This window comes from Chrysochloris asiatica, unplaced genomic scaffold (assembly GCF_000296735.1).
Source record: "Chrysochloris asiatica unplaced genomic scaffold, ChrAsi1.0 scaffold00051, whole genome shotgun sequence".
Classification (NCBI taxonomy): domain Eukaryota; kingdom Metazoa; phylum Chordata; class Mammalia; order Afrosoricida; family Chrysochloridae; genus Chrysochloris; species Chrysochloris asiatica.
In genome coordinates this window covers 3,109,550-3,123,370 of record NW_006408569.1, presented here as the reverse complement: position 1 = coordinate 3,123,370, position 13,821 = coordinate 3,109,550, and positions in this window count along the sequence as shown.

The window sequence follows — 13,821 nt, the reverse complement described above, 5'->3', positions numbered from 1 at the left end:
ATGGTTTACTATGCTGGGAATGACAAATTGAAGAGGAATGGTGTTGCATTCATTGTCAAAAAGAATATATCCAAATCAGTCATGAGGTACAACACTGTCTATAATAGGATAATATCCATGTGCCTACAGGGAAGCCCAGCTAATACCACTATTATTCAAATTTATGCACCAACCACTGAAGCCAATCAGGATGAAATATAAGAATTCTACCAACTTCTTCTATCTGAAACTGGTCAAACGTGTAATCAAGATGTATTGATCATTACTGATGATTGGAATGCAAAGGTTGGGAGCAACGAGGAAGGATCAGTGAATGGAAAATATGGCCTTGGTGATAGAAATGATGCTGGAAAATACATGAGAGAATTCTGTAAAACTAAATGATTTGTTCATTTCAAATAGCTTCTTTAGACAGCATAAGAGACGATTATACACATGGACCTCACCAGATAGAATACATAGAAATCAAATTGACTACATCTGCAGAAAGATACCATGGAAAAACTCCATATAATCAGTGAAAACAAGGCCAGGGGCAGACTGTGGAACAGACCATCAATTGCTCATATGCAAATTCAAACTGAAGCTGAAGATAATGAAAACCATTCCATGAGAACCAAAATATGACTTTGAATGTAACCCACCTGAATTTAGAGATCATCTGAAGAACAGATTTGATACATTAAACACTAAAGACTGAAGACCAGAAGAATTGTGGGATGACATCAAGAACATCATACATGAAGAAAGCAAAAAGCCATTGAGAAGACAAGACAGAAGGAAAAGGTGAAAATGGATGTCAGAAGAGACACTGAAACGTACTCTCCAGCATAGAGATGCTAAAGCAAATGGAAGAACTGTGGAGGTCCAAGAGCTGAACAGAATATTTCAAAGATCAGCTCGAGCAGATGAAGCCAAATACTACAACGAAATGTGTAAAGATCTGTAATAAAAAAAAAAGGAAGAACATGCTCAGCATTTCTCAAGCTGTGGGAACTGAAGAAAAAATTTAAGCCTTGACTTTCATTACTGAAAGATTTACTGGGCAAATTATTGAATGATGCAGAAAGCATCAAAAGAAGATGGAAGGAATACACAGAATCACTGTACCAAAAGGAAATGGTTCATGTTCAACCAATTCAAGAGGTAGCATATGATCCAGAGCCAATGATACTAAAAGAGGAAGTCCAAGGTGCATTGAAGGAATTGGCAAAGAACAAGGCACCAGGAATTGATGGAATAAAAATTGAAATCTTTCAAGAAAGTGAAGTGACCACAGGAGGCACTCCTGCCAAGAAATTTGGAAGACAACTATCTGGTTGACTAATTGGAAAAGATCCACATTTCCAAAGAGAGGTGACCCAATGGAATGCAGAAATCATCGGACAGTCTCTTTGATATCCCATGCAAGTAAAGTTTTGCTAAAGGTAATACAGAAACAGCTACAATCATACATTGACAGAGAACTTCCAGAAGTTCAAGCCGGATTCAGAAGAGGCCGTGGAATGAGGGATGTCATTGCTGATGTCCGATGGATCTTGGCTGAAAGCAGAGAATATCAGAAAGATGTTTACCTGTGCTTCATTGACTATGCAAAGGCTTTCGATTGTGTGGATCATGACAAGCTATGGACAACATTGAGAAGTATGAGTACTCCGGAACACTTAATTGTGCTCATGAGGAATCTGTACCTGGACCAAGAAGCAGTTGTTCGAACAGAACATGGGAACATTGAATGTTTTAAAATGAAGAAAGGTGTGTGACAAGGTTGTATTCTTTCACCATACCTATTCAACCTGTATGCTGAGCAAATGATCTGAGAAGCTCGGTTATATGAAGAAAAATGTGGCATCAGGATTGAAGGAAGACTCATAAACAACCGCTGCGATATGCAGATGATACAACCTTGCTTGCTGAAAGTGAAGAGGATTTAAACATTTACTTATGAAGATCAAAGAGCACAGTCTTCTGTATGGATTACATCTCAATGTAAAGAAAACAAAAGTCCTCACCACTGGACCAATAAATGGAGAAAAGATTGAAGTTGTTAAGGACTTCCTTCTTCTTGGATCAATTATCAACAGTCACGGAAGCAGCAGTCAAGAAATCAAACGACATATTACATTAGGAAAATCTTCTGCACAAGACCTTTTTAAAGTGTTGAAGAGCAAAGATGTCAGCTTAAGGACCAAAGTGCACCTGACTCAAGCCATGGTATTTTTAATAACCTCATATGCATGCAAAAGCTGGACAGTGAATGAGGAAGACTATAGAAGAATCGATGCCTTTGAGTTATGGTGTTGGAGGAGAATATGGAAAGTGCCATGGGCTGCCAAAAGAACCAATTGATCGGTTTTGGAAGAAGTGCAGCCAGAGTGCTCCTTGGAGGCTAAGATGGCCAAACTTCATTTCTCATACTTCAGACATATTGTCAGGAGGGACCAGTCCCTGGAGAAGGATATCCTGTTTGATAAGGTGGAGGGTCAGAGAAAAAGAGGAAGAACCCCAACAAGATGGATTGGCCAAGTGGCAGCATCGATGGACTCAAGCATGGCAACAGTAGTGACATTGGCCAAGGATCGGGCAGTGTTTCGTTCTGCTGTGCATAAGGTCACTATGGGTTGGTACCGACTCGATGGCACCTAACAACAACAACATGCTACCAGAGCTCCTAAGAAAATCTATTGTTGTTATATTTTTTATTTTTATTTATTTTTACAGATAAGTTTAAGATTAGAAGTCCTGGTGTGGCACTCTAGGATCAGCCTTGGACTACTAACCACAAGGTTGGTGATCCAAACCCACTAGCGGCTCTTTGGGAACCTTTTACAGGGTCAGTATGAGTCAGAACCAGTTTGACAGCACTTCATAACAGGAGTTCAATGGTTAAACTACTAGCCAAAAACTCTTTAGTTCCAATTACCCAGGGATTCCGAGGGAGAAAAAAACCTGGCCATCCGTTCTCATATAAATTGTTGTTGTTGTTATGTGCTGTTGAGTTCGTTTTGACTTACAGTGACCCTGTATAGGGTTTCCAAGGAGCGGCTGGTGAGCTTGAACCACTGATCTTGCAGTTCAAACCTACCTTGAGAGTGCTTATTCTATAACGCCACACCAGGACTCCATAGATATTGTATTTGTTGTTGTTCTGAGCTGCCATCAAGTTGGCTCCGACCCATAGCGACCCTGTATAGGGTTACTGAGGAGCAGCTGGTGAGCTTGAACTGCCAACCTTACAATTCAAATGATTTTGCATCAGGCTCATTAACTCACAGCACCACACCAGGACGTCATAAAGATTACAGCCTAGGAAGTCCTATGGCTCACACGTGTATTCTGCCACAGAGTGGCTATGAGTCATAGCAACTTGATGGCACATAGCAACAGCATAAATCAAAAGGTATAATTTACCTGGTTAGTTTTACATAGGAAGATATACTTTTAAAAGATTCACACCTAGTACATATCAACAATGCAACTATAACCTCTGCTATACAACTCTGCTACAATCTCTGCTATACAAAGAGATGTGAGCAGCATATGTGTTGGGGGACCACGTACAAAATCAGATGCCTTCTTAGAAACTAATAATAAATATGAGGTCTTTATGCTTTTCAAATAAAAAGACAAAATACCTAACATATTTGGCTGCTGAAGCAATCTCCTAAGGTTAGAGGTATAGTGATTTCCTTGGCAAAGACTGCTTTGGAAGGATGCCAGGGTTGAGATTTTGTAAAGGTCAAGTGTCAAAGTCATGAAAAGAATCTGACCTCTTCGCATGAATTTTTAGTTTTGCCCTCGTTTTCTGTATGAATTTGTATGCTTTATTGGCTCGATATATTGGCACTCCCACTCCCATCAAAACCACCCCTTTTATTTATTGATTGATTGATTGCCAACCACTCCTCACATACAAAGCTCCAACTATCAACTTAAATTTTGGAGGAAAACAAAGGACATAGGACTTTGGATGTCAGCATGTCTGGCTGTATAGAAACACTGAGGTGCCAGCAACTGAGATTTAAGGTCCAAAGGAAAGTTTACCTTTTGAGACAAGGGAAGTTCTGAAGATGAACATACACAAGAGAAAGTGACAAGAATTTGTCAGGCAAAGTGAATAAATATCTCTCAAAGATAGGAAAGTCCTACAAAACAATGTTTTTTGACTAAGACAAGGTATTCAGCAATCTAAAGTCAACGCTACACTCAACTTCATGCAGTTGAGCAGAAGTGGTGGCAAAAGCTTCTACTGTAAAGCCATTTTAAGAGGGGTATGTTTGGAAACACTCTCATTATTCACTTTTGTCTCTGGCTAGAACTTTTCCATTCCAAGCTCAACAAACAAGTTGTCATTTCTTCAGTGTGCATTATAATACGAATACTAATCACCTTCCACTCCCTCCAAAATAAAAGATAATGCAGTAAAGCCTTTTGGGAAAAAAAAAATTCTTCTATATATTTCCAGTTTTAATTCCTTTCATTTAAATGTGTAAGGCTCACTAAGAAATAAAATTTCACTGAGCAAAAGGACTCTAAGAATGCATTATTGATAGTAACCAAATCCAAAAGAGATTGATTTGCAAATTCATTTTCTTTACTTAATCCAATAAGGAATCATAATAATGCATCAGAGAGCAGGTAGGCCCTAAAAGAGGGCCTGAGGTCCTATGAGGTATAGTTAATTGGTAACATGAAACAAGGCCTTTGAAGAGTTATCATCAGACTAAATTAAACAGATAAGCTGCATAGAATTCCCAACTTGGTTACTGAAGTTGTTTGATTACCTCAAAACAATAGCCTTAATTTAAACCAACCACTTGAACTTGCCTTTGTCTGCAATCCTTCCAATTCTCAAACAAACAGTTGCAAATCTTTGATCACAGGTTTAATAAACCCCTACCCGCTATTGAGATGTAATCCATACAGAAAGCTGTGCTCTTTGATCTTCATGAGTAAATGTTTTAAGTCCTCTTCACTTTCAGCAAGAAAAGTTGTATCATTTGCATATCACAGGTTGTTAATGAGTCTTCCTCCAATCCTGATGCCATGTCTCAATGTAAAGAAAACAAAAATCCTCACCACTGGACCAATACACAACATTCTTATCAACGGAGAAAAGATTGAAGTTGTCAAGGACTTCATTCTTCTTGGATCAACTATCAGAACTCATGGAAGCAGCAGCAAGAAATCAGATGACGTATTGCATTAGGCAAATCTGCTGCACAAGACCTTTTTAAAGTTTTGAAGAGCAAAGATGTCAGCTTGAGGACTAAGGTGCGCCTGACTAAAGCCATGGTATTTTCAATAACCTCATATGCATGCAAAAACTGGACAGTGAATAAGGAAGACCGTAGAAGAATTGATGCCTTTGAGTTATGGTGTTGGAGGAGAATATTGAAGGTGCCATGGGCTGCCAAGAGAACCAATAAATGCATTTTGGCAGAAGTGCAGCCAGAGTGCTCCTTGGAGGCCAAGATGGCCAAACTTCGTGTCTCATAATTTGGACATATTGTCACGAGGGAGCAGTTGCTGGAGAAGGATCGCATGTTTGGTAGAGTGGCGGGTCAGAGGAAAAGAGGAAGACTCCCAACGAGATGGACTGGCCAGGTGGCAGCATCAATGGACTCAAGCGTGGCAACAGTAGTGAGGTTGGCCCAGGATCGGACATTGTTTTGCTATGCAATGCGTAATAAGGTCACTGTGAGTCAGTGCCGACTCAATGGCACCTAACAACAATAACACCTGCAATTATTTCCGAGTTTGGATCTGCTGACTATTTTCACTTGAAGAAAGTAAAACGAAATCCCCAATAACTTCAATGTAAAATCATTAGGCTTGCTTCTATATTTAGGACACTGTGCTGTTGTTGTTGTTAAGTGTTATCGAGTCAGTTCAGACTGATAGCGACCCTATACAGGGTTTCCGAGGAGCAGCTGGTGAGTTTGAACCCTCAACCTTGTGGCTAGCAATCCAGTGCTTATCCTACAGTGCCATACCAGGACTCTAGAAACCCATTTTCTCCAGTATAAAATGATAATGGAAATGCTGTAAACTAGAAAACATAAACTAATTAAAAGCAAAATGTCCATAGTCATTTTGGAAATGGATTTGACAAATATTTTCTCTGAGGTGGAGGGGATCTTTTCATATAGATCGCTGCTGGATTTGTGGAGGGTGTTCTCTTTGCATGGAGAGGTCACTAAACTATGTGGATTCCTGTTGATGATGTATTCATAAATTCTCACCAACCAGTAATGTTTGAACTGAAAAGTGGAAAAGCAGCATTTATGAAAAGATGAAATTGAACACATATACACATATCGGGGGTGCAGCTTTAATGCAATGTAATCCTCAGAACGTGTTACTGGTTTTCACCAATTAAAAAAAAAAAAGCATGTGACAAAATAGACAACTTGGAAAATGCTAGTTGAGATAATGGAGTCCTGGGGATAAGCACAGGACTGTTAACCACAAGGTCAGCAATTCAAACCCATCAGCTACTCCTTGGAAACCCTATACAGGGTCGGTATGAATAGGACCCAACTGGACAGCATTTACCAACTTCAAAGATTTAACTCTCCCAACAGGCAATGAAATTTGTATTGTTTCCCTTTTTAGAGTAAACGGAATTTACAAACTCTTAAACCAGCAACACTTGCTCTTTAATTAGAAATCAACCTAGACACTAAATGCAAGATTTAACTTAAAGATATTTGGTAGCAATATTCATCAACTCCTCTGAGAAGCGGAAAAAAATATGTTCTTCAAGAATGTGGGCCAATTAGATCATGGAGTCTCTGGGGAGAAGAAATGGTTAGCTGGCTCATCTAACTGAAAGGTTTGAGTCCACCCAGAACAGCCTTGGAAGAAAGGCCTGGTGATCCACTTCCCCCAAAGCAGCCACTGAAAACCCTCCAGAGCACAATTCTACAGGGAGAAGGCAACAAGGACAGCGACAGGGATGGCAATCTCTTTTCATCATGAAAACAAAATTTCCAGAAGTTCCTAAGCTGGTTTCCACTTACATCTCTCCTGCCAGAACAAAGTCACGTGACCAGTGTGCTGCAGGAGAGTGGAGGAGGGTTCACTGGACTACTTGACCTCGTGGGGCCTGCAGTGTCCTCCAAGCCCCATCACTGCTGGGGCAAAATAAGCACATGCTGTGTTGGAAACCCTCGGACAAGAGGTGTTTGAAAAGTCTTGCATCCACTATTGGAGTACAGCGCTTCTTGGGAGTTAGATTCATGGTAGAGTGCAGTAGAGTCCAACATAGACAAGTGCCCACTTCCACCTTGGGCATTTCTGAAAGTGGGGCCCTGCTCAAGAAGTAGGCACCAGGAGAATAAGAAGGTGTCCTAGTTTGCTAAGGCTGCCATTGTTGTTGTTGTTAAGTGCCGTCGAGTCGGGTCCGACCCAGAGCGACCCTGTACAGGGTTTCCGAGGGTGTAAATCCTTACGGGAGTAGAAAGCCTCATCTTTCTCCCGCGGAGCGGCTGGTAGTTTCGAACTGCTGACCTTAAGGTTCGCAGCCCGATTCGTAACCACTACGCTACCAGAGCTCCTTGCCATAGCAAACCATGAAAAAACACCACACGTGAGTGACTTTGAATATCAGGATTTCTTCCTCTCACAGTTCTGGCAGGAGGAACATGTGTCCTGGCCGGGCCGAGATGCAAGAAATGCCCACATTGCTCTCTCCTTCCACCTGTCATTCTTCTGCCAGATCTCCCACTGGCCACACTCACTGGAAGCCAACTGACAAGAGTGTGAGTTGGTGCAACACACCAGGGTGGGAAGCAGAAAACACAAGGATTTAGGGAGGCTTTCTTCCAACTACTCTTTAACAATTTCTTTTGTTTGTATGCCCCCACTTTTTTTTTTTTTTTTTGTCTCTTTCGGTTCAAGGGTTCTGATCACAAGTCATTTCTCTTGATGATGTCCCACATAATTCTAAGACTTTTGCGTCTTTTTTTTTTTTTTTTGTTCCTCTATCACATTAGTATTGAGAGATTTGTCTTTAAACTCACCAATTCGGCCTTCAACCGATTAAATTCTACTTTTTTGCCCATTCCATGTATTATCTATTTCTGGAATCTTAGCGTTAACCTTGTGGATTTCTATTTTTGTATGGTTTCTAACTTTTTATTTTGTCATTTCTTGTGTTTTCTTAAAATTTTCTAACTTTTAAAATAATAATAATAATAAATAAATAAAAAGAATGTGGGCCAAAGGTGCTTTTTAAGTTGCGTGTGAAAATATGAAATCCAAGAAAAACTGAAGTTGCTAGATGCAATTCAGATGCTGCCCCAATTTAAGATGAATAACTTTGTGAATTCTAATCTAAAAGCAAAGCAAATCATACCGGAAAAGATAAGAAGTAAGTAAAAAAGTATTGCTACTTGGGCTCTAGTTCATACATGTAGGAGTTTATTCCAAACAAAAGTGTTTAAACATGTCTCTACCATCAGTGGATGGCTGCAGACAAACTCTCTCAGGAATGCACTTGTCTTAGTCTCAGTTGTTGTTGTTGTTGTTAGGTGCCATTGAGTCGGTAGCGACCCATAGCGACCTTATGCACAGTAGCGTCCCTTCAAAAGGAGGTTCAATCAAAATTGTGGTTTCTGAGAGGATCTATGAAACCAGTTCAACTGAAGGCAGTGAGATCTACTTAAATGATTATGGAGATTTTCACAAAGGGCACAGGACAATCATGATGGCTTATTAAGAAGAAGTCTTTTTTAAAAAAAAAAAAAAAAAAAAGAAAATTGAATTGGTGAGAAAAAGACCAAGAATGTTGCACCAAGGAATTTGTTTTCATCAAGACAATGGAATTCTTCATCAGGACAGTTCATTCTTGGACGGTAGCAAGGAGTGTCCTCCAAGATTATGTTGGGAAATCTTATCCCATGTATCCTACAGCCCTGATCTTGACCCCTCAGGCTTGTTTTGTTCCCCAGACTCAAGGAACATTGAAAAGAAACGCAATGTGAGTCTCTCAAGGATGCCATATAAAACTACAGTTTTCACGTGGTATAAATAGAACAGTGCAGAATTCTTCTCAGGGAAGGGTTAGAAATATGGAAACACTGTATTCAAAAGTGTAGAGACCTAGATGGAGGATGTTGCGATAAATAATATCTTCACTTTTTTATATTTTGTTTAATAAAGGTTTCTATGATTTTGCAGCATTCCTTTAAGACTTATCCTCATAAATCCTTGGTAGTTAATTCTCATAATTTGTTAAGGCTTTCCCCAAGTCTTCTTTCATTTTCACTGAGGCCGAGCTACACACAGCTGTCTGTAACTATCTTTCTCTGGGAGCCTTGGTGTGGCACTGTAGGATAAGTATAAGACTACTTACTGCAAACCACCAACGCTCCTCTGAAACCCAAAGTTGTTTCTTGTTGGCGAGTCATTTCTGACTCATAGTGACCCTTTACAAGGTTTCCAAGGAGTGGATGGTGGGTTTGAACTGCTGACCTTGTTTGTAGTTAGTAAGCAGTCCAGTACTTATCCTATAGTGTGACACCAGGACTCCTATAAAGGGTCGTTATGAGTCGGAACTGACTTGCCAACAGCACTTAACAACAACAAAAAATATTTCTTTGATACCATTAGAAAACAATGTTATCTATTGTTGCTGTTGTTGTTAGGTGCCATCAAGTCGGTGCCGATCTATAGTGACCTTATGCACAGCAGAAAGAAACACTGCCCAATCCTGGGCCAACCTCACTACTGTTGCCACTTTTGAACCCATCGATGCTGCCACTTGGCCAATCCATCTCGTTGGGGGTCTTCCTCTTTTTCTCTGACCCTCTACCTTACCAAACATGAAATCCATCTCTAGCGACTGGTCCCTCCTGACCATGTCTGAAGTATGAGAGACGAAGTTTGGCCATCTTGGCCTCCAAGGAGCACTCTGGCTGCACTTCTTCCAACACTTCTTCCAAATCTTATCTATTAGTTTGAATGAATTCCATTATTTTTTTTTTATGTGTTGGTTGTTGTCTAAGCCTATTGCAAGTCTTTTACCCCAGGGTTAATCCAGTACCTAACGGACAAAATGAATAAACAGGACCCCAAATTCAGACTCATGGGAGTTCTGGTAGGATTACGTAATCACACAGCACAAACAACACTGTGCAAATTGACAGAGATGCTGGGCAAGCAGGCTCGAGAGTAGGCACTCAATAGATATTTGCCCACTTAGACTCCTGTTGTGGTGCTGTAGGATCAGCACTAGACTGTGAATCACAAGGTGGGCGATTCAAACCCACTAGCTGCTCCTCAACATAGGGGTACTATGAGTCTGAATCGACTCGATAGAACACCAATTTACAGACATTTAGTATATTCTACATTTGGTGAGTCAAAATGGGATCAAAGAACAAAGTCTGCTTCACGACTGCCTCCCCATCAACCTCGAAGCATATCCAAGTCACTCCTTGTTGTTTTTGTAGTTAAGTGCTGCTGAGTAGGTTTCAACACATAGCGACCCTGCTTCCAAGGAGCAGTTGGTGAGTTTGAACAGCCGTCCTTGAGGTTCAAATCGACCTTGCAGTATAATGCTTATCCTACAGCTAATCTACAGCGACACACCAGGACTCCCAAATCACTTCTACGCCCCTGAAACTTTCCTTGTGACATCACCACTATTCCTCAGCCTTCATCACCACTTTCTGAAGAGTCACCATCATCACTCTCATTTCTCAACTCTTCATTTACTCCTTTGTTGTTGCAGTTGTTAAGTGCTGTACAGTCAGTTCCGACTCATAATGACCCTGTAGAGGGAACACTGAATGTTTTAAAATTAAGAAAGGTGTGCGACAAGGCAATGTTCTTTCACCATACCTATTCAACCTGTATGCTGAACAAATCATCCGAAAAGTTGGGTTCTATGAAGAAAAACGTGGCATCAGGATTGGAGGAAGACTCATTAACAACCTGTGATATACAGATGATACAAACTTGCTTGCTGAAAGTGAAGAGGACTTAAAACATTTACTGATGAAGATCAAAGAGCACAGCCTTCGGTATGGATTACATCTCAATGTCAAGAAAACAAAAATCCTCACCACTGGACCAATAAACAACATTCTTAACAATAGAGAAAAGATTGAAGTTGTCAAGGACTTCATTCTTCTTGGATCAACTATCAACACTCACGAAAGCAGGAGTCAAGAGATCAAACGACGTATTGCATTAAGCAAATCTGCTGCACAAGATTTTTTAAAGTGTTGAAGAGCAAAGATATCAGTTTGAGGACTAAGGTGCGCCTGACCCAAGCCATGGTATTTTCAATAACCTCATATGCATGTGAAAGCTGGACAGTGAATAAGGAAGACCGTAGAATTGATGCTTTGAGTTATGGTGTTGGAGGAGAATATTGAAAGTGCCATGGGCTGCCAAAAGAACCAATAGATCCGTTTTGGAAGAAGTGCAGCCAGAGTGACTGATGACTAAACTTTGTCTCTCATACTTTGGACATATTGTCAGGAGGGAGCAGTCGCTGGAGAAGGAGCTCATGTTTGGTAGTGTGGAGGGTCAGAGGAAAAGAGGAAGACCCCCAACGAGACGGACTGGCCAAGTGGCAGCATTGAAGAACTCAAGTGTGGCAACAGTGGTGAGGTTGGCCCAGGATCGGACAGTGTTTCATTCTGCTGTGCTTAAGGTCGCTATGGGTCGGTACAGACTCGATGGCACCTAACAACAACAACAGAGGGTTTTTGTGGAGCAGCTGGTGGGTTTCAACTGCCGACCTTGCAGTTCAAACTGACCATGTGGTCCAGTGCTTATCCTACAGTGTCACACCAGGACCCACTGTAAACTGACTTCTAGTCTCTCCTCAACAACAAATAGCCTCTTAGAATGCCAAAACCTGTGGCATCAATTTCTGTAATTCCTGGAGGATCAGCACTGGAGTGCAAACCACAAAGTCAGAAGTTCAAGCCCACCAGCTCCTCGGATCCCCGGTACACGGTTGCTATGAGTTGAAACCAACTGCACAGCACTTAACAACAGCTGTGGCATTTGTTGACAGCCCCTCTCTTCTAGACAAGTTCGTATCCCTTTGCTTCTGTAACAAAAAAATGGTTCCTTCCTGCCTTGGTCTGTCTTGGCCATACCCAAGGGTTAGGGGTTATCTCCCAAGGTCTCACCCTGTTGTTTTCCTCTATATTCTGGATAAGCTAACTTTGTGCTAGACTGTTCTTCACGGCTATTTCACTAGCACCTCCATTCAACATGATTTCAAACTGCTGACTCCCTACTCCTCATCTGCCTCTCAAATCTTTTCTTCTGCAGCATCATCAGAGAGCTGACCCAGTTTGTTCCATGAAGAAAGAGGAGAGATTAATATTGGATTATTATTATTATTGAGATTAATATTGACTGTGTTTGGGTTTGTTTTGTTGTTAGGGGAGATTGTAGGTAAAAAGTAAACAAAGAGCTGAAGATGAGACATCTAGCCTGATACTTATTAGATGCCAAAGAGAGTATTTGCCTGACTAGAACCAAGTGTAATTTCTAATAGAGATTTTGTCAACAAAATGAAAACACCTAGCACAGCATCTGGCACATGGTAATTGTTCAATAAATGTCAGGTGACTCTGAATAAACACTTATTATAGGATGTTTTATTGGATGTGAAAATGGGGGTTCAAATTTTATTCCTGTATATAAACCCTGCCTACAGATATTAAAATTGATTGAAAAGTTTAATACATTCCTGGAGGTGAGGGTGGTTGTAAATGCTGGTTCTCTTACCACCCAGGAGCTGCAAGAGCTGATTTGTTCCCGGCCTGGGCCTGCTAGCAGAAGGAAGCGTTAAGGGAAATTTCTTGTCCCAAACATCTTATGTGATTAAATTCTATACCACTATTTTATACCAAAGAAGGTTCTTGGGTGGCACAAATGGTTTGTGCTCAACCACTAATCAGAAGGTTGACAATTTGAACCTACCCAGAAGCATTGTGAAAGAAAAACATGTGCTCTGCTGCCAAGAAAACCCTGTGGGACAGTTCTAATCTGTAACGCACGGGGTCAACATTAGTCGGAAATCGACTGGATGACAAGCAAACCAGAAAGCAACCTTTAGCAACATAGAAGTAATGGTTGTCGATTTTGTTTCTGATTTCCTATTTCCCAAGTGTGTCCTGATCTAAAAAGGTAAAAATATGAAGTCTCCGAAGTCTAGATGTATGCTTCAAAAGAGTCCTTGTACAGGGATCCAAAGAAACCCAATTTATTTGCAAGTAAAAACAGGCACACAAAACTGCCATTTCAAGAAGAAGAGCTGAAATGATCAGACTTTTGTTTTCTTTATGGCCAATCATCGTGAACTTTTTGAAAGTGCTTATGGTTACAATTCTTGTGACCAAGGAGTTTCCCTCACTTATCAGTACTGTTCACATAAATACCAATATCTTTATTTTAACCAACAGGGTTCCAGGAAAACAAGAAATGTGGCATAAGCAATTTTCAAAGCAAAAGACTAGTAAATCCTGCATCTCTCTTTACTTTGTTCTTTCTACCTTCCTGTGATAGTTAAGATTTTGTGTCCATTTAATGGGACCAGTATTCTCCCAGGGGTTTGGTAGTTGAGATGTGGTTATCCCCATGGTGAGATCTAATACAGTGTAGTTAATTCTATGATGATTAGCTATGAGCAGCCAATCAATTGAAAGGATGTTTCCTCGGGGGTGTGGCCTACTTCCAATATAATGGACATTCAGGAAAAGCTTGCTCCTTTTCTGCAGGGACTGACTCTACAATTGTGAGCCATCTCCTTGATATATATATGTATACATATAAAGATTGTGG